Source organism: Heterocephalus glaber, unplaced genomic scaffold (genome assembly GCF_053883595.1).
Source record: "Heterocephalus glaber isolate CG9 unplaced genomic scaffold, H.glaber_assembly_v1.0 deba00000546, whole genome shotgun sequence".
Classification (NCBI taxonomy): Eukaryota; Metazoa; Chordata; class Mammalia; order Rodentia; family Bathyergidae; genus Heterocephalus; species Heterocephalus glaber.
In genome coordinates this window covers 95,407-115,621 of record NW_028258147.1, presented here as the reverse complement: position 1 = coordinate 115,621, position 20,215 = coordinate 95,407, and the positions used below count along the sequence as shown (strand labels likewise).

At 40.1% G+C, this 20,215-nt stretch overlaps 1 long non-coding RNA gene across 2 annotated transcripts in view; it reads right to left on the bottom strand.

The window, feature by feature from the left end:
- LOC147829590 (uncharacterized) overlaps nucleotides 1-20,215 on the bottom strand; it is an 82,895-nt gene that overhangs the window by 6,715 nt on the left and 55,965 nt on the right. Inside the window, exons 8-10 of one of the 2 annotated variants that reach the window (XR_015448677.1) lie at nucleotides 1,738-1,838; nucleotides 560-635; nucleotides 249-343 (exon numbers count right to left, since the gene is read on the bottom strand). This is a non-coding gene — a long non-coding RNA (uncharacterized LOC147829590). Of the gene's footprint in view, nucleotides 1-248; nucleotides 344-559; nucleotides 636-1,737; nucleotides 3,208-20,215 lie in introns of those variants that run through there. The other variant, XR_015448678.1, reaches the window with a different exon arrangement.

Here is a 20,215-nt window from a genome sequence, read left to right as displayed (position 1 = left end):
GGTAACTTTGTGTTAGATATCCCATCCACTTTACCAAGAAATCTGAAGGTTATTTGTTGGCATCTTGGTAGGGACAATTTCTTAATTACCAGGTTAGTCATAACATCTCATAAATTACCATTCTTAAGCTCAATCACTATAATTTAATAACTGTTGGAATCTTAGATAACACTTTGAGATGTGCGTTTAGGATGCAGCATCTTTCTCCTGAGGGGAGAAAAACAGGACAACTTTAAAATTTTGGTCACCTCCATCATCAGGGAAACCAACTGAAGTACTTAGATCTTTAGAACTTCAAGGTCAGAGATGTTGTTCTTCACACCATTTTCTCTTGGCTGGCTACCTGTAGAAAAAATTATGGTCAATACTGTGATGTGGATCAGTTGAATAACTTACATGGATCCCTACATATGCCTCCACACCTCCTAGGATTAAATTCAGAGTTTATCAAAACTGTATATAATAAGCTACTTGTTACTAGCAGTGGTAAACAGAATCATTCCTTTACTAAGTATGTACAGGAAACATGCTAAAATAAATGTAAGAACCCCACACTTACAATATCCCTCTTGATCATCATGGTCATGGGTTCAACAAACTGCCAGTGTTGGTCATCATGAGACTTACCACTGTATCTGCATGAAAATGTAAAAACACGGGTGACAAGTATATGTATGGTAAGACTTTTCTACTGGGACCCTTCAAATAACTTTCTTTATTGTCATTATTGCAAGATTTCATTTCTACCTGGACTCATCAACTCTACTTGTATTCTTGATTATTTTATGATGAACATCATTGTTCCAAACCTCATTATCTCATGACTGCTAATATTTAACTTGTTAACTACCATGATGCATAAATGCATAATAATAACCTGAGTACATGAAAGTCATTTGAAATTCCCAGGGTAAATTCTCTCTAAATGTAAGATAATGCAATAATATGGTTTCTAGAATATGAAATACTCCATTCCTTATCTACATACTTACATTTTTAAATCATATGATAAAAATTGTAGGGAAACAAACATCACTGACCCAGATATTTGATGATCTAATGGTCGGTCTGGCATGTGCTGTACATGAAAATATTTACTCTAACACAGAAATATCTCCTGATAATGAACTTTTTAAGTTCACTGTTAACCCTTGACAGGAATCAAGACACAACCTACCAGGAACTGTTAAATAGCTTCTATTACATCCATGATCACAGAACTCTGCCTGGATTCTTGTGGTTCTCCAAGGTCAAGGATAATGTCAGATAAGACAACATTTCTTTGTGGAATATCTGCCTAGTTCCTATGATTACTATAGTTGGGACTATGTGATAAATACCTGGATATGTGCAACCTCCTTACAGGGTTACACATTCTCTGAAATACAGAAAAGAAACTGCATGGTTTCAAGTGTTCCTAAGGATGTTATTATTCCTCACCTGAATACTGGCAAAGAAATCATGATGGCAAGTGGTAGGGAAACCATAACCACTTGCCTCATGTGATCTGAAGATCAGGTGGTCTGTGCTTTAGTTTTGGTCTACATCAGCACTTGTTTGCATAACAGCAATGTCTGCCATTAAAGGCTGATGTTAGATTAACTGTGATCTCATGATAGAAATCTGCAAAGGCTTTAGAAAATACATCTTAAGAATACTTGAGAAGGTAAAACCAGTAAGATTGCCAAGCTGTGCTGTGGTTTGGGCCTACATCAGAACCTACATGAAACCACCTACCTACATGGTGTGCTGACCAACAGTTGAAAGGGTTACTATAAGGTCTTGACAGAAATCTAAAAATCCCAGTGTTTGGTGCACATCTCATTGCATGTCTATACCTGCAAATAAAGAAAAATCCATGTTTACTGTTACAAATTTATTTTTTACCTATAAACATACTGCTCTACTTGGTGTTTCCAAGGAAACAGATTTACCACAGGATATACAAATTTATAGGACTGTCTTACAATATTCTCCCAAAAAGTCAAACCCAGAAAAGTGCAATAGATCTTTCCACATAATATTCCACATGAGTCCAGCCAGAGGCCTACAGCCCTCAGCAATGTCTCATGCAAGTTCATATCAAGAATCTGCACCAAAAGGCCCAAGGGCCAGTGGTAGAAGCTCAAAAGTCTATGCCGGCAGGGTGAACAATCTGTGCCAGAACACTGAGGGATCTGCACTGGAACCAGGGAGTGATGCTCAAGACAAAGGCAAAGACCAGCACCACCCACCCACCCACCCACTGAGGGAGCAACAGCAAGAAAAGCCACTGAGTTCCAGTTCCAACAAAGCTTCTCCTGGGAAATCAGCATCCAGCATTCCTCCCCTCCTATCCTCCTTTTATGGAGTTCTGGCAATAATCCTTAGGTGGGTCACCCACATGCAGAATCACCCTCAGTTAAGCTGAGTGTTCCCACTTAAGCTGGCCATTATTTCATCCGCACACATACCAAAAACAATTTCAGTAGAATTTCAACAGTATCATTAATTACCTTGATGTCTGGAAACAACATCTTTAATGAGAAATGTAACAGCAGCTCATCTCCATGTACTTGGAAAGAGCTTGATGGGAGAGCAAAAGACTTGAGAACACAAGTTCCAGTGTCACAGTTCTAATTTCATGGTTTCTCAGTGTTAGTCAAGGGTGTTATCTATCCTTCCTTATCACTTGCCTGGATACGTGGAAAGCTCTGTTAATAAACATGTATGTACACAGTGATGTCTTGACTGGAACCTAAGTAGATCCATGTGATAAATACATTTAAGGACACAATCTGTTCTATCAAGATACCAACAAATAACCTTGGTCCACTTTCATCATTAGGGAACCGTTAACACTCTTTGGATCCCATCAAAACTTCAGTACCAGCAACATTCTCAGAGTCATCGTATTCTCTTCACATAACACCTTCAATGATTAAATGGCCAATACTGTGGAAAAAATAGTATATCTTACCAAGACACATATAGTTATTAATAGGATTATTACTAAAGTCATTATATTTAAAGTCTAAATGCTAAGGAATAAAAAAAAAAGCATTATTTCCCAACTGACAATTTTTTTCCTGACACACAAAAAGCATGATAACACAAATATCACCTTGATTGCCTAGGTATCTGAAAATCAAATGGTCCATATATTTTTAAAGCCCACATCATCACTCAGAAACCAGCAAAATCTCCATGAAAAATCACTGAGAAGCCTCCCCAGCCCCAACCTCTGACTTTCCCCTCATCTTTGTAAAATATGAACACTCTCATGTAGGGAACGGGGGAAGGGGACATTACCAGAACCTCTGCAGTAAGTCCTAGTCGCCTGTGAGCCATGGCAGCACACGGCAAATTACAGGAAAGGTAGACAAATGAGACTGAGAAGAAGCTGAGCTTTGGGTCTGATCAGTGCTGCTCTGGGTGGCAAAGACAAAAACCGTCTAGCTTGCAGCACCTTTTATTCAGTACATGGGGAAACAAATGTAACAAGTGAAAAATAGAGTTCAGTACTTCACATTGGGATAAACAAGGTGTAACAAAAAGCTGGGGGGCAGTGGAAATCTAAGAACAATGAGGAATTATGCAGATGAAGATTTGGTTCCTCCCACAGGTGTGGTTTTGTCCTGGAGATTGCGGCATGGGGGGGAGGGGGATCACTGAGGTCTCAGTTGTGACCAGAGGCCAAAATGCAATTATGCCTGGAATGTCCTAGCTTGGCTGTATGGAGGAGAACTAGGCCTACTCAAATGATTTTTCACTAGAATTATGTAGCATTGCTCCCAAAACTCTCAGACAGTTATGATGCCCCTAACAATCCTTTGTCTCCTGTTACAGGCAGCAAATGCTCCAGTCAATCCTTAGGACCTAATGAGATCTGATTAGTGCATGCCTCTGCTACTCAGTGTTACACAGCCCTGGAATTGACCATTATGGGGGTATTTGCACTAAAGAAGTTAATAGATTTCACACTTGGGGCATTTCTTTTGGGAGAACCAGTTATTAAGCATTTACCAGAATATGCTGGTGCACATAGTAATAAATGAACAGGGAGAAGCACTATGAATACTGACAACCTTAAAATACACTATTTTTCTAAATTGTTATATATTTTATGAAAAGAAATGTTAGACACTTTTATTACAAATTTCTTAATATAATATTAATGCTGGTTAGGAACTTATAAATCTCATGTCAAAAGTTTATAAATGTGCTTACAAAGATAAGTATTAAATAATTCTTATTATATAATTGTTCAAAAAAATTAGATAAGTGTATATATATATATTACTAGAACTAGCATAGAAATCAGATACATAAATTTATAACATAGGTATAAATTTATAAAATCACTGATACAGGTTTGAACACACACACACACACACACACACACACACACACACCCCTTCATCCATTCATCCTAGTGATAGTCTTATTAGTAGTGGGTCTCTAGGTCTCAGACTTACTAAAATGTTTCTGATTTGAATCCAAAGAGCTGAAAACTCATAAGTTGAGTTGGAGATGCTTACAAGCCAGAAAAATCATGTTCTAGAATACATTAAGAGTAATAGCGATGCACAGAATGTATGAGAACCCCATTCATCAGCTGAAAAGGCCTCTGGGATTGGACAGAGTGGAAACAAAAAGGCCAGTTCAAATCACAAAGCCAAATCTCACTAAAAGGTCTTTCTTTTGAAGACTGCATTTAACTGACCAGTAACCTAGCAAGTAGTACATTTGTAGAATGCAGTTTAGCTGAAAAGCTGGTTTTATGAAGGAGTCAGTGACCACTGGAAGTAATCAATACGCCTGTCCCCATGGGCCATGACCTAAGTACATATGGATTTCAGACCCCTGCTTCTAGTTGCATACTGGTCATGCCTCCTGATTAGCTCTGACACACAAAGAGCTCTGAAATTATCTTTCCTGTTCTGACTATACAAACACAGCTGAACAAACTAAAAATCAGCAACTTTAATTAGATCTGCAAGAGCACTGAGGTCACATCACAAACTGCCACAGCAAAAACCAGACAGACATGCAAAGATAGAGAATCACAGTTTACCGGGACTGGAGACATATGGAGATAGAAACTGGTAGGAACAAATAAACAGCAATTGATGAACTGCTGAAAGCTGACTTCAGACTAACTCCAGAGTTAAAATCCACTGTACCCAGTTTTAGGGGAGCTCCTATACTGGTGTGGGTTTGGCCTTCAGAAGACCCACCAGGGGTGAGTAAAATATGAGAGACAATCTTCTCTTCTGTGAGCAGTGAAGAACAGAAGTAACCACTTTGAAATAAGCCCAGACAGTTCTACTTTCTCTAATGAGATTGTGTGCAAGGGAAGCTACTTTGCTACAGCCTTATCTGATGAAGAGGAAGAGCAACTAGACATTGTTAGTCATTCTAGATTTTCTGTCTTGCATAAGAGGAAAAAAAAGTTGAGAAAAGTTACTGATGGCTACAACTCAGGAACTCAAGTCCATTAAAAAACTGATATATAATTTTAAGGTGGAATGCTTCCCTTCCTCAAAATCTTATCCCTACACTGACAGAGCTCCTATATAAAAACAGTGGGTTACAAATGATACACCTAAGAGAGACATTCTATTTAAGAAGAGGTTCTTAGGAGACTTGGAGACAGCATGGAAGTGGCAAACAATGGGAAATTAGAGAAAAATGGAATCTTTGGTGCACAGTTATAAGAAACCTTAAACAGGAAACACCCAGGTCCTGGCCAGACTAATATCATCTTTGTACTGATAGCCTGACTGCCTCAGTGCCCAACAACAAAATTTTGGATATACTAAAGGCAAGAAGAAAATGTGATCTGAAGAAACAGAATGAGCATCAGTACTGGATTCAGATATAACACAGATTTTGAAATTGTCAGATAAGAAGCTTACAACAACTGTGATTGACATATTAAAGGTTTTATGGTATGCTAAAAAATTTATTTGGTCTTTGATCCCATTCCTGGCAAAGAATTTCAAAATCCCTTGGAACTTCCTCAGTTATGGGCATGTTTGTGTTAATGTTGATCTTAATGAAATGACTCATGATAGATGCCTAATTAGCTTCAAGATCAGGGCTGGTCACTAGAGAGACCAAACTCACGATTAGAAGGCTGGAATCCTGGGCCAGTCTGACCTCCATGAAGGAGAAAGCACTGAAGATTGAACTCAGTCACATGCCCAGTGGTTTACACGGTCATGCCTGTGTGATGACAGCCCATATGAAAAGTCTGGACACCAAGTGGAGCATCCCAAATCATGAACACACTGCGGTGCACAGACAATGCTACATCCAGATTCCATAGAAAGGATACAAGAGCACTGAATCCCGGCCCTTCCAGAACTTTTCTTGTGTGTTTCCTTCATAATAAAACTGTATCTGTAAGAACAGCATTTTCGGGAAGCTGCACTTGCGAGCCAGGCAGCAGAACCACTGACCTAATCCGCAGCAGTACAGCATTTGTAATGTGTTCTGTGAATCATTAGAGTGAATTATCAAAATTAGAGTGGTTATTGGGACTTCAAAATTTATAGCTTGTAAGTCAGAAGCATAGGAAATATGGGGACCACACTTGCTGTTGGCATCTAGAGTAAGAGGCAATCTTGGGGAGGGCTAAACAATTAACTTGTGAATTACAGATAGTGCCAGAATCAAATGGCAATGAATAGAGTTGAATCAGAGCAAGAAGCAATGGAAAAAGTAGAAAACATTTAAGAACACATGGGTAACAGAAGAATTAAAGTCAGTATGCTATAGAGAAACTTGTATATCTTTGTTGATTGTGGCACAAACTCAAAATAGCCAAGATATGGAATCAGTCTAGATGAAAATCAACAGATCAATGAAGAAAATATGATATGTACACACAATGGAGTGATATTCAGCCATAGAAGAAACAAAATTATGTCATTTGTGGGAAAATGGATGGAAATAAAGACCATCACATTAAGTGAAATAAGCCAGACTCAGAAAGATAAGCACATGGATTTTGTAAAAATGGACATGAAAGCAGGAGGGACACTACTTGACCAGAGAAAGGGAATAAAGAAGAGGAAGAAGTAGTTGTGAGGCAGGGTAATAGGGGGCTAGATATGATCAAAATATGTTATATGCCTGGATGAAAATCCCACAATGAAAACCAGCATTTTTTAAAACTACTATGCCTTAAAATTAATACCTATAAAAAAGAACAGTTCAGTAACATAATAAAAAAGAAATGGAAACTCTAACAAAGAATCAAAAGGAAATGGGAGATACAAAAAAACATTGTGGCAGAAATGAAGAATGCCTTGAAGGATGATCAGGTTAGAAATGACTGGGGAAAAGATCAGTGAGCTGGATGATAAGTCAATAGAAACTCCCTAGGCTGAAAGACAAAGAGAAAACAAAAGAATAAAGAAAACCCCAGAACATTCAAGAATTGTGGGACAATTACAAAAGGCATAACATGCCCATAATAGGAACTCTAGAAGAAGAAAGGAACATAAAAAATAACTGAAGTAATAGTAGCTCAGAATTTTCTAAAATGAAGGACACACACCAAATCTCAGGTTCAAGAACCTTTACAACAATTAGCAAGGTAAATACAGAAAAAATTATCAGTACACATATCAAATTCAATGTGTAAAAATCAAACACAAAGAAAATCTTGTAAAACGCAGGGAGATAAGACCTTAACTACTGAACGACAAAGTTAAGAATTACACCAGGGTTCTCAGAAATCATGTAAGCAAGAAGAGAATGCAGTAAAATATTTAAGGCGTTGACACAAATAACCCATCCACAGAATGCTAAAATTCTTTGTACGGCAAAAATTTCCTTCTGACATAAAGAAAAACATTTTTTTCAGATAACAATTGAAGAAATGTAATGCCAACAGATATTCTAGACAAGAAATGTTCCAATAAGTTCTTTAGAGATAGAAATCAAATATGACAAGAAAGAGACCAAGGAAGCAGAAAAGAAAGAAGGAATTAAGGAAGGTAGGAAGGAAGAAAGACAGGAGGGAGGGAGGAAAAAGATGGGGAGAGGAGGAGAGTAACAAGGGAAGGGAGAAAGAAAGGGCATTGGAGAGGAATAAAGGTAAAATAGAACATTTTATTCTTAATCCATTAGATAACTGCTCAAAGTACTAGTAGCAACAATATATTGGGTGCATATAATTTATGAATGAGTGGAATCAGTGACAGCAACAGTGGCAGGGATGGTGAAACTTTTATAGCTTTCAATGATACAAACAGCCTGCTGCAGCACAAGTGCCATAGGTTTGCCACCACTGGCATAGGGAGTAGTAGCACGGGGGAATTGAGAATGCTCTGCTCTAAGGTATCTATGTTAGCAGAGAAGCAGTATACTGTTATTTGAAACTAACAACTTAGACTTGGTGGTTTTAGATAAGTTGTAAATATACATTGCAAACTCTATGACAAGTACTAACATTTTTTTAAAATTTTTATTTATTTAATTTTTCTTTTTGGTCCTGGGGATTGAACTCTGGTCCTTGCACTTGTGCAACAGGTGGCAAAACCACTGAGCTAAATCCTTGTCCCACACTAACATTTTTAAAAGGTATAATTGATATGCTAAGTGAAGAGAGAAACTGTATTCATTAAAGAAACAAGGCAAGAAAAATGACAGAAGGACTACTCTCTAGAATATATAAAGAACTGAAAAGAATCTGACCCCCCAGATTCAAAGACCCAATTCAAAATGGGCACCTGAAGGGAACAGACATTTCTCAAAGAAGTAAAAGCAGCAAACCAATATATGAAAAAATGTTCAACATCACTCATCATTGAAGAGATGCAGATGAAAACAACACTGAGATTCCACCTCACAACACAAAGAATGGCTGCTATCAAGAAATCACCCAATCAAAAATGCTGGCAGGTTTGTGGGGAGACAGGAACCCTTCTCCATTGCTGGTGGGAGTGTAGACTGGTGCACCCACTGTGGAAATCAGTATGGAGATACCTCAAAGAACTAGGGCTAGAGGTCCCATTTGACCCAGATAGCCCCCTGCTGGGTATCTTCCCCAAAGAATTCAAAGAATCACACCACAGTGATATATGTGACCCCATGTTCCTAGCAGCACAGTTTGTAATAGCTAAAGCTTGGAAGCAGCCCAAGTGCCCATCAACTGGAACCTGGATAAAGAAAATGTGGGTTTTTTTAATCAAATGGAGTACTACTCAGCCATGAAGAATGAAAAACTAGAGTCATTGATAGCTAACTGGATGCATGTCAAGGCCATGCTCTTAAGTGAAATAAATAGAACACACATGTGTAAATACCAAATAGTTTCACTAGTGTGAGAAACTGAGAGTGTAAACAAGGGTTAAAATAAAACAATGAGTAATTGATAATTTGAAAGAGGAAAAAAGGTCCAAAGACGAAGGGGTGAAGGGAGGGGAAGGGGAAAGGAAAAGAGGGAAAGGAAAAACTATGAGAAAAGAAAAAATAAATGGAAAGGATGTCTATGGAAATAGGGAAGGGTGGAGGGTGTGAAGGGCCCACAGGTAATGAGGAAAAAAGTAAGAACCAAGATACATCATGTACAGGTACAAACACCCAATGATAAATGTAAATGAATTGTATACCTAAAATGTACCAATAAAAGAACTTAATATTTAAAAATTAACAAAGGAAAAAAAGAAAAACGAGGGAAGATTTTTAAAGAAATGAAAAACTGTCATGACTAGAAAACACAAGCGTGGTAGAGATTAACTGAACTATATCAATGATCATTTTTAATATGAATTACCTAAATATATCAATTTAAACGTAAAGACTGTCAGAGTATACTTTTGAAAAAAATTCAAGTGTAGCTTTTCTATTCTACATAATTCCATTTGACATAGTTAAAAGTGGAAGGATAGAGAAAGATGATATACCATGGCAACACAACCCAATGAAATCTGAACTAGCAATATCAATTTCAGACAAAGCAGACTTCAAGAAAGAATCAGGGATAAAGAATTGTACTGGATAAGGATAAATGGAGTCAGCTCTCCAAGAAGGCATAGTGAATCTTAACATATATGCACCTGAACAACTGATTATCAAAATAGGTGGGAAAAAAGATCATTAGAGCTACAAGAAGAAATAGACACATATGTTATTATAGTTGGAAACTTCAACACTCTTCAATCAGTAATTGATAGACACAGCTGAAAGAAAAAAATGGAAGTGCATAGTGGAAAGAAAGTCCACCATCAATTCATCGGATGTAACTGACATTTCATAAATACTTCATCCAACAAAGCAGAACACATTCTCTTGAAGCTCACAGGGAACATTTACTAAGACAGACCCCATTCTAGGCCACAGGACAGCTGCTAACAAATCGTAGTTTGTTCTTGTACTACAAGGAAATTAAGCTAGATATCAATAATAGAAACATAGCTAGAAAATTCCCAAAATATTTAGACTGTAACACACTTCCAAATGACATTTATCAGGAGAGTCTCAAGAAACATTAAACTATTTTAAAGTAAATGATGAGAACACAAATTATCAAAATATGTTGAAGGCAGCAAAACCAGTACATAGAGGAAAATTTATAACATTGAAAGAACAGTATTAGAAAAGAAAGAAACAGTAATCTAAGCTTCCACTTTAGGAAGCTACACAAATGAGAGCAATATAAAATGAATGCAAGGGCCAGGGATTTAGCTCAGTGGTTCCACCACCTGCCTCACAAGTGCAAGGTCCCAAGTTCGATCCCCAGTACCAAAATAAAGAAATAAATAAAATGAATGCAAACAAAAGAAAAAAACAATAAAAATTATTGCATAAATCAATACAATTGAAAAATAAAAAATTTTTTAAATGTTGCTAAAAGCAGAATATGATTCTTTGAAGATCAATGAAATCGATAAATCTTAAACCAGGCTCATCAAGACCAAGAGAGAAAGAGGTCAATTACTAATATCACAAACAAGAGAGGACATCAATACTGAGCCCATTGAAATGAAGAAGATAATTTAGAGTATTCTGAACAACTCTATGCTGTGAGAGACCAGAGAAGAGAGGCCTAACTGGCCTCTCTGAGCACAAAGGAGAAAGGCTGCACTCAGGGTGACTCCATATTGCGGGTTCCAGGGAAAAGCTAGAACACCTAAGATTAAGTTGTTTATCAGAGTATGTACTAGTGGATACTGGAAAGCAGATGAACCTTGTGCTACTTCGACTGCTTGTACCAGTGTTTAGGTGAATAAATACAAGAAGAGCCAGATGCTGGGGCTCCTAAGAGGCAAGAGCCCCCTGGCCACCCAAAGTTAAACTGATTCACGTCTCTTTGTCATTCATCCTTGCTTGCCCCCAGACAACCAGTCTATTTAACAAAAATAGATATCTGTTTTAGATACCTTCTAAACCTACCTGCAGTAGGTAGATTTTCCTTCTTCAGTCTTCCTTAACACCCTGAGGACACAGGAAGGGACACTACATGTTCCCTTTCATTCACAGATTTTAGTTTTGTTGTTTTTGTTTTCTCCTCTCATGGAGTGACAGGTAAGCTTTGTTAGTTTTCTGCAGTCATTATTGGCAACCACTATCTCTTCCTGTTCCCAGCCTGAACATAGTCTTGGATAATTACTACCATAATCTTTAATTAGTTGTTGTTTGGCACAATGAATGATCACTATTTCTTAAGCCTGAACTTTTTCCTACACATTCCATAGTAGAGTTATAACTGTCTCAAGTGTCTGCTTGGATCTTGATCATTTTTTAGGGCAAATGATCAATATTTGTTCTTATAGAAGTACTATTTTGTCCCTAACCTACTTCTTTAAGAATGAAATGTTTATGGATATTTTCCTTCTTGCACATTTCTTCACACTGGAAACTCTCAGAACTCTTGAAAATATGGATGCTTCTCCCACTTTTATGCTCTAGAGCACAGGTTAGCCAACTTTTCTTGTAAAGGGCCTTATCATAAGTACTTCTGCTTTTGTCAACTTCTATCTCAAATGACTCACTGTGTCTTTCTATTGTGAAAGCCATCCACAGGAGTTTACACAAAGGAGTCAAATTGAGCCTCAATAGCCCTAAACAGTAAGCTGCTCTAAACGTGCTGCCTCTGAACTTCTTTCTCTTCCTGTGTCACTTTACCTACCAGTGTTTTGTGGGTCACTTCCTACATAAACTGCCCTGGGATCTGGTATCTCAGGGTCAGTAACCCAAACTTAAGGTAACTGCAATAGAAAGATGAAACCTGCATTAACATGGTGAATAGATTTGAAACTAAGATTGATGGTGAAAGAAATTGTGAACACAAAATGAGAAGACAGATGTAAGAGTACGGAGAAAAGATAAAGCACTCCACACATATAAGGTGAGAACATTTATATTATGGTTGTCATTAGAGTCTGAACCAGAAAATTGCTGTATAAAACACTGCCAATTCAAAGCTACTCTTAATTAGGAAGGCAAGCAGTCATATGAACAATATAAAACAGATGATTGAAAAATAACAGCATCAAAGAACTATATAAGATTTAAGCTTCATGTTTCATATCTTTTTATGGATTTTTCTGTCAAATAAAGTTTGTAGAATAACAATGTCTCCATATAAGTTAGACAGATAAAAAAAGGTAACATTTGCAATAGTGATTTTGACCTATTTTGAAAGTGAGAAAAACATTATAGAAAGAGCTGACTTTTCTTTCAACATAACCTATCCTAATTTCCTTCCTGTTTTCCCAAACAAGATGAAACTCATTAAATTGCTGTCTATTCATGTTCATGGTTTTATGATTTTTCACCCCACATCCATGGCCCTATAAGCAATATACACTGTAAATTTTGTGATTTTAAAATTTACATAAATATGGTCATGCTGTTCAAATCATTCTGTAACTTGCTGTGATCACACATTACCACTGAGACCCATCCATGCTGATATATGTTAATTGAGTATACACACGTCTTTGGAGAGATCCTCCCTCTTCTATAGGATAAGTTATTTTGTGTGTCCTTTCATAAAATACATCAGGGATTCTCAAGTGGAGAAATTTTGGCCAGGGCAGTGTCTGGAGCCATTTGGGGGATGTGACACTGCCATCTAATGAGTAGAGGCCAGCGAAGCTGCTAAGCTTCCCACAGTGCACAGGACTGCTCCCACATTGAAGAAGCATCTGGTCCAAAATGTTAACAGTGCCGAGAAAAATCCGTGGTATAAATAGAAACCATCTATTCTACATTCCTGAAGAACTCCTGAAAATGGGGAAGTAACCCAAATAGACCATTCAAGCTGAGATAGTACACATTCTGCCTGATGGATCATCAGAACTGTGTCTTCCATGCACTAGAGAATGTTTGCTTCTTACACATGGATTTTCAACGGTTTTATGGATAACCACAATTGCTTATTATGGGGGGCTGTGTTTATGGGTATGTGTACTGTGTGTGTGTGTGTGTATTATGCTAGGAGAGAATACCCACAAGTTGGATCCTTTGTATTCTTCATATTGATAGGAAAATATAAGGAGAATTAAACTAGATTTAAGGTAGCAAAGAGTAACCATATTTTAGGATCTCATACATGGTGTTAAAAGATAATTTTTAAATGATAAAATCATGATTCTCCTATACAAAAATAAACATTTGTTAAAGATTTTACCCTGCTTATTAATTTGAAAAATGTTAAGGTATTAACCAGTTTAAAAGAGAATCCAAAGAATAGACACAAGGGCTAGGGATTTAGCTCAGTGGTTTTACTGTGTGCTGCAAAAGTGCAAGGACTCAGGTTCGATCCCTGGTACCAAAAAAAAAAAAAGACAAAGAATAGACACAAATACAGTGGACTCTTGACTTACAAACTCAATCGGTTTCCAAGGACTGGTTGTAACTCAAGTTGGTTGTAAGTCAATACAGCTGAGATCTGAAGTTTTACCTGGGTAAACACGATAGATAAAAAAGGCAGACTTAGGTCCATTAAGCTAATTAATCCAAGTTGTTCACATGTCAGGCCAGTCGTACCTTGAGGGTCCAATGAAGAAGGGAAGAATTTCTGACCCTAACCTGCACTATCCATGACCCTTACGAAAAGAACCCTAACACTGACGATCATACCCACACTCCATAAGTCAGATGCATGAATTGGCACCCTAAACGGAAACATACTACCAAGCCTAACCCAATCCTTAAGCCTCAGGACGAAATCACAATAACCAGGTACTTGACATTAGACATTATTCCTCATCCTCCCCATGAACTTATGCTAAAACTAACTTTCCAAGCCAAACTGGAAGACACAGGAGTTTCAATTTCGATTTTATCTATTACACTGACCATAACGTTAACAGTAGCCCTAAGCCTACCAGAACCCAAAATCATTCTCAGTTACTGCAATTTCTGCACTCTCCATGACAGTTATGAAAAGATGTATCCTCACACCAACAATCATACCCACACGCCAAACGTCAGGTGCATGAATTGGAACACTGAACCTAAACCTACTCTTAACCCGAACTCTAAGCCTAAGCCGCAGGAACAAATCACAAGGCCCACGTGCTTGCCATTTGACATAATCGCTAACAATCCCCAAGAAACTTATGCAAACACTATCATTCCAAACCACATTGGAAGACCCAGGCATTTCAAATTCAATGCTACCTATAACCCTGAGCCAAACCTTAACTCTAGCCCTCACCCTAGCTGAACCCTAAGTCATTTTCAGGTACTGCTCATTCTGCAATACACATAACCATAACGAAAAGAAGAACCCTAACCTTAACAATCATAACCACACTGCAAACATCAGGTACATAAATTGGTACCCTAAACCTGCACCTACTCCTAACCCTAACCCTAACCCCAGGGCGCAGGACCAAATCACAATACACAGGTGCTTGACATGTGACCTTCTCCCTCCCCGACCCCACGAATTCGCACTACTCCTAACTTTCCAACCCACACTGGAGCAAACAGGCATTTCAATTTCAATGCTATCTGTCATCCTGACCCTAACCCTAACCCTAACCTTAGCCCTAACCCTACCAGAACAATAAGTCGTCCTCAAGTACCGCTATTTCTAAACTATCCATGACCCTTACGAAAAGAAGAACCCCAATCCTAACAATCATCCCCTCACTCCAAACGTCAGGTACATGAATTGGAACCCTAAACGTGAACCTACTCGTAACCCAAACCCTAACCCTAAGGCTCAGGACCAAATCAGAATACCCAGGTTCTTGACATGTGACGTTAGCCCTCCCCCTCACCACGAATTTGCACTAATACTAACGTTCCAAGCCACCCTGGAAGACACAGGCATTTCAATTTCAATGCTATCTATCACCCTGACCCTAACCCTAACCCTAGCCCTAACCCTACCAGAAAAATAAGTCATCCTCAAGTACCGCTATTTCTGCACTATCCATGACCCTTACCAAAAGAAGAACCCTAATCCTAACAATCATACCCACACTCCCAACGTCAGGTACATGAATTGGTACCCTAAACCTGAACCTACTCCTAACCCTAACCCTAAGGTGCAGGATCAAATCACAATAACTAGGTAGTTGATATGTGACCTTATCCATCAGCGTCCCGACGAACTTGCGCTACTAGTAACTTTCCAACCCACAATGGAAGACACAGGCATTTCAATTTCAATGCTATCTATCACGCTGACCCTAACCCTAACCCTTCTAGAACAATAAGTCATCCTCAAGCACCGCTATTTCTGCACTCTCCATGACCCTTACCAAAGGAAGAACCCTAACCCTCACAATCAAACCCACCCTCCAAACGTCCAGCACATGAATTGGTACCCTAAACATGAACCTACTCCTAACCCTAACCCTAACCCTAAGGCGCAGGACCAAATCACAATACCCAGGGGCTTGAAAGGTGACCTTATCCTACCCTGTCCCCACGAACTTTCGCTAATACTAACTTTCCAACCCACACTGGAAGACACAGGCATTTCAATTTCAATGCTATCTATCACCCTGACCGTAACCCTAACCCTAGCCCTAACCCTACCAGAGCAATAAGTCATCCTCAAGAACGGCTATATCTGCACTATCCATGACCCTTACCAAAGGAAGAAACCTAACCCTAACAATCATACCCATACTCCAAACATAAAGTACATGAATTGTTACCCTAAACCTGAACCTACTCCTAACCCTAACCCTAAGGTGCAGGACCAAATCGCAATACTCAGGTGCTTGACATGTGACCTTATCCCTCCCCATCCCCACGAAATTGCGCTGCTACTAACTTTCCAACCCACACTGGAAAACACAGGCATTTCAATTTCAGTGGTATCTATCACCCTGACCCGAACCATAACCGTAGCCCCAACTCTACCAGAACAATAAGTCAACCTCAAGTACCGCTATGTCTGCACTATCCATGACCCTTACCAAAGAAGAACAGTAACCCTAACAATCATACACACACTAAAATCGTCAGGTTCATGAATTAGTACCCTAAACCTAAACCTACTCCCAACCCTAACGCTAACCCTAAGGCGCAGGCCCAAATCGCAATAACCAGGTGCTTCACATGTGATGTTAGCCCTCCCTGTCCCCACGAACTTGCGCTACTACTGACTTTCTAGCCCACACTGGAAGACACAGGCATTTCAATTTCAATGCTATCTATCACCCTGACCCTAACCCTAACCCTAGCCCTAACCCTGCCAGAACAATAAGTCATCCTCAAGTACCACTATTTATGCACTATCCATGACCCTTAGCAAAAGAAGAACCCTAACCCTAACAATCATACACACACGAAAATCGTCAGGTATATGAATTAGTACCCTAAACCTAAACCTACTCCCAAAACTAACCCTAACCCTAAGGTGTAGGACCACATCACAACACAGGTGCTTGACATGTTACCTTATCCCTCCCCATCCCCACGAACTTGCGCTACTACTAACTTTCCAACACACACTGGAAGACACAGGCATTTCTATTTCAATGCTATCTATCACCCTGACCCTAACCCTAACACTAGCCCTAACCCTACCACAACATTAAGTCATCCTCAAGCACGGCTATATCTGCACTATCCATGACCCTTACCAAAGGAAGAAACCTAACCATAAAAATCATACCCATACTCCAAACGACAAGTACGTGAATTGTTACCCTCAACCTGAACCTACCCCTAACCCTAACCATAACCCTAAGGCACAGGATCAAATCGCAATAGTCAGGTGCTTGACATGTGACCTTATCCCTCCCTATCCCCAGGAACTTGCGCTGCTACTAACTTTCCAACCCACACTGGAAGACACAGGCATTTCAATTTCAATGTTATCTATCACCTTGACCCTAACCCTAACCCTAAGGCGCAGAGCAAATCACAATACACAGGCGCTTGACATGTGACTTTATCCCTCCCCTTACCCACAAACTTATGCTAATACTAACTTTCCAACCCACACTGGAAGACACAGGCATTTCAATTTCAATGCTATCTGTCACCCTGACCATAACCCTAACCCTAACCCTACCAGAACAATAAGTCATCCTCAAGTTCCACTATTTCTGCACTATCCATGACCTTTACCAAAAGAAGAACCCTAACCCTAACAATCACCCCACACTCCAAACGTCAGGTACATGAATTGGTACCCTAAACCTGAACCTACTCCTAACCCTAACCTTAACCTAAGGCGCAGGACCAAATCACAATACACAGGTGCTTGACATGTGACCTTATCCCTCCCCTTCCCTACCACCTTGCACTAGTGCTAACTTTCCAACCCACACTCGAAGACCCAGGCATTTCAATTTCAGTGCTATCTTTCACCCTGACCCTATCCCTATCCCTAGCCCTTACCATACCAGAACAATAAGTCATCCTCAAGTACCACTATTTCTGCACCATCCATGACCCTTACCAAAAGAAGAACCATAACCTTAACAATCATCCACACACTCCAAACGTCAGGTACATTAATTGGTACCCTAAACCTGAACCTACTCGTAACACTAACCTGAAGCCTAAGACGCAGGACCTAATCACAATACACAGGTGCTTCTCATGTGACCTTATCCCTCCCAGTCCCCACCAACTTGCAGTAATACTAACTTTCCAACACACACTCAAAGACACAGGCATTTCAATTCCAACGCTATCTGTCACCCTGACTATAACCCTAACCCTAACCTTAGCCCTAAAGCTACCAGAACAATAAGTCACCCTCAAGTACTGCTATTTCTGCACTATCCATGACCCTTACCAAAAGAAGAACCCTAACCCTAACAATCATGCCCACACTCCAAAAGTCAGGTACATGAATTGGTACCCTAATCCTGAACCTACTCCTAAAGCTAACTATAACCCTAAGGTGCATGACCAAATCACAATACACATGTGCTTCACATGTGACCTTATGCCTCCCCGTCCCCACGTCCTTGAGCTAAAACTCACTTTACAACCCACACTGGAAGACACAGGCATTACAATTTCAATGCTATCTATCACCCTGACCCTAACCCTAACCCTAGCCCTAACCCTACCAGAACAATAAGTCATCCTCATGTACCGCTAATTCTGCACTATCCATGACCCTTACCAAAAGAAGGACCCCAATCCTAACAATCATCCACACACTCCAAACGTCAGGTACATGAATTGGTACCCTAAACCTGAACCTACTCCTAACCTTAACCCTAACCCTACAGGCTCAGGAACAAATCACAATACCCAGGTCAGTGACATTTGACCTTAGCCCTCCCTGTACCCACGAACTTGCACTAATACTAACTTTCCCACACACACTGGAAGACACAAGCATTTCAATTTCAATGCTATCTGTCACCCTGACCCTAACCCTAACCCTAACCCTAACTCTACCAGAACAATAAGTCATCCACAAGTGCCGCTATTTCTGCACTATCCATGACCTTTACCATAAGAAGAACCTTAACCCTAACAATCATCCCCACACTCCAAATGTCTGGTACATGAATTGGTACCCTAAACCTGAACCTACTCCTAACCTGTGGGGGGCCTTGCCCCCCCCCAGTACTATTGAGTGCCTTTTACGGGCATGTCTAAGCATGCTGCAAGTCTACCCGGCAACAAGGAAGTAGCCCCAGTACCCTCCCCTTGCTCCCTCCCTCTAGCCCTATGGTATATATGCTGCAGCAGCTTCCGCAATAAAGGAGACTTGATCAGAAACCTGTCTTGTCTCCATCTCTCGTGTCCCCTGTCCTTTGTCATTTTCACCCACCCTCTAGGGTCTCCGTTGACTTGCCCGCGGGCCGGGACAAGTGGCACCCGACGTGGGGCCAGAGAACGGGGGGATCCAGTGAAGAACGCTGCTCGGGGGCCCAATAAAATAAAATAGAAAAAAGAGGATTGCGTCTGACGTGAACCTGCCGTCTTTCCTGCACCTCGGTGAGTTGAGCAGCGATTATGGGACAGGGCATTAGCCAGCATGAGTTATTTGTACAAGGTCTTAAAGAAACTTTACAGGCACGAGGGGTAAAGGTTACAGTCAAACAGTTGTTAAAATTTTTTGATTATATTAGAGATCTCTGCCCTTGGTTTCCCACCGAGGGTACCATTGAGGAGAGGTGATGGCAAAGAGTAGGGGAGGACCTTAAGGATTATTATGCTACTTGCGGACCAGGAAAGGTCCCGATCACTGCATTTTCTTATTGGAATCTTATTAATGACATTATCTCTCAAAAAACCAAAGATCCGGTGGTGGCTCAAGCCATCCAGGTCGGGGAGATAGCTCTCCGATTGGAGGAAGGATCGATCACTCTCCCTCGGAGTGAGGAGTTTGTAAATACCCTGCGGGATGCCAAGATGGCGCCGAGGCCCGAGCCCCTGCGGGACCGGACTCCTTCAAAGGATGAAGGAGAAGACTTGATGTCTTTTGATAGTGACGATGACTCAGACAAGAAAAAACAAAATGTTATTGATGAGGGTTTACAGGCGGGCTCTGCCTCTTCCAAGCCTTTTAAAGAAAAGCTTCGGCGCTCCTCAGCTTCCGCCTCTGCTCTTTCAGCCCCTGCCTCTGACCCCGCCCCGCCTGTTAAGGAGGAACCAGCCTTGTAGCCTTCCCTCCGACACTTCAGAAACCCCCCCTTCCCACAGAACGGTCCGGGGAAGGCTGACTGGACCAATCTTGAGGAGGAGGCAACCAGATATCACAATCCTGATTGGCCACCCGTAGTTCAATGTCCGCCTCCTTATCTTCCAGAACCCAACACTCCCA